This window comes from Nelumbo lutea, chromosome 6, assembly GCF_056320005.1.
Source record: "Nelumbo lutea isolate HS-2025 chromosome 6, American lotus-T2T, whole genome shotgun sequence".
NCBI classification, from domain to species: Eukaryota; Viridiplantae; Streptophyta; class Magnoliopsida; order Proteales; family Nelumbonaceae; genus Nelumbo; species Nelumbo lutea.
In genome coordinates, this window is record NC_142689.1 from 10,963,990 (window position 1) to 10,966,306 (window position 2,317).

The 2,317-nt window shown below is 35.1% G+C and overlaps 1 non-coding gene across 1 annotated transcript; it reads left to right on the forward strand.

Annotated features, from left to right (window-relative positions):
- The first annotated feature begins 485 nt into the window (after nucleotides 1-485).
- TRNAL-AAG (transfer RNA leucine (anticodon AAG)) lies at nucleotides 486-566 on the forward strand. Its single transcript has one exon. It is a non-coding gene; the product is annotated as a tRNA-Leu (tRNA).
- Nucleotides 567-2,317: the final 1,751 nt, after the last annotated feature.

Consider the following 2,317-nt stretch of genomic DNA (forward strand, 5'->3'; position numbering starts at 1 on the left):
ATCCAAAAAATAAATAAGTAATGTATTCTTCTCACAATACAAAAATGTAAAAAAAAAAAAACATTTTTAATATCTTAATAATTACTTTTTATTTAACAGTAAAAAATGCTAACAGACATTAAGTACATAGCTTTCTTTTTTTTTCACAGCTAGATGAAAAACAGTCAATTTAATACAACTTGCACAAAAGATCACAAGTAATTATATTAATTATTAAGTACGTAGCTTTTAAATGCCAATCTCTTCAACCTTTCATTTAATATACCAGTTTCTCCAAATGCGGCATTTATATTTCTTTATTTTTTGGTAACAACTTGTATTTATTTATTCTCTATGCATAAGCGTGCACAGAGAAATTTCTGGAAGAACCTTTTATTATCATTTGATTCTTCTGATTTGGTTGTCGTCTTTTTCTACAATTTTGTTTTGGTGATGAGTTTCTGTTATATTAATTATTTGAATTGTTTGTACAATAGCAGTGTCCTGTTGAGATGGCCGAGTTGGTCTAAGGCGCCAGATTAAGGTTCTGGTCCGAAAGGGCGTGGGTTCAAATCCCACTCTCAACATCATCTTTTATTTAAACAGGCATTTTAGACCCCACATGCACATTTACACGGATGGGCGTGGCAAAGTGTTTTGGAATATGAGGAGTTCAGCTTTAGTCAAGGCAAATTTTGTTCGAGTAGTCTTTACTGCCTTGCATTGAGAATATCTCTATACTTATATGCTTTATAATATGGGGAGATATTCCCAATCCAAGATTAGAAAATGCTATTAGAATGTTGTGGGCATGGATTTGCCCTGGCTGAAGCCAAGTTAGAATATGTGGTGCAGAGAAGATGTTGATACTGTGGTGTTGTGTGTAATTCGTTTTTAGTGATATATCAACACCACATAGCTGAAAGATTACTTGGACACTAGTCACGTAACGAGCTGAACCAAGCTGCAAGACAAAGGATCAGAAAACCCAGGGTAGCTCCGATGCTTAAGTTAGTATTGTATTCTATTTGTAAGCTAAAAGTTTGAATGCAAGTAAGTTAGTGAGTAAGTAATTGCGCATACCTGAGTCTTGGGGGTTGATGCCTTTATATAGTTGGGCTGTCGTGGGTCTCGCAAAACGCTCCTAGAATCCTTCGCCCATGACTTAAGGATCCGTTCCACTTTGGAAGGAGGGTAATGTACCAATTAATGAGGCTTACCGTTTCCCTCCAATTCGGGGGGGGGGGGGGGGGGCAAGAATAAAGCCTATAGTTATGCAACGTGATCCTGAGAGGCCAAGAAGTTCAGAGACAACTGGCGAATTTCTAGATTCGGTCATGTGGCACCTCCGTATAGATGGGTACCGAAATACTCCAACTCTAAAGTGACCAAGCACTTGAGGTCTCATGATCTATTGATATAGCACAATATATTGATTTGCCTTATAGGTCTCATGATCTATTGATATAGCACAATATATTGATTTGCCTTATGACTGATAGGCCGTATCCACATGTCCTTTACTTATTCTCATTAATAAATTTATCAAATTCAAAGTTTTTGTACCACTAAATTCACTTTTAGAATAAACATCATAACGATATTTCCATTGTTGTGATTCCGTTTTGCCTAGACGGCGCTCGATGGCACTCATGTATAATTAATGTTGCATCATATATACTTTGGGCCTGTAATGTTTTTCCTGATTTTCAATACATAAACCCAACACATAATACATCTATACCAAACATCCCCTAATTTGATAACGTGCCTCTCTGATCATCTAGTTTCATTGTATTTACACTCTTTCCAAATGGAGCGTAGCTTCATTAAAGTCTAAACAACTTGAGTAACAACAAAAATTCATATACTTATTTATCTCTTTACGTATAAATATTCTCAAATAATATTTCTAAACTTGTCATTTTCAGATTATTGTTAAATTAGTAAGGTTGTAAGTCCAATAATCAAGCCCATTTTTTATTTATTATAACAACCTAACCATACCCAAAGCCAACTCATTGACATGCCTCTAAATGTAATAGTATTTTTAATTTTAATATTTTAATGTAAAAAAAAAAAAATTCATTGGAGAAAACCTGACAGTCCAAAATAGATGTATTTAGGGCTGTCAATTGGACGGTTTTGGGTTGGATTCAAATCAATCCAAATCGTATTTAGTCGGTTTTGAATAATTCATTATAGTTATTGGGTTGGGCCAACCCAAAATAAAATCGTCCATGGATAGAGCGGACGGAAACTGGATAAGGCCAATTAATCCGAAGGTCCATTCCTTTCATTTGAAACTTCCAAATCCAAACTTTTGAAGACTCGCGCC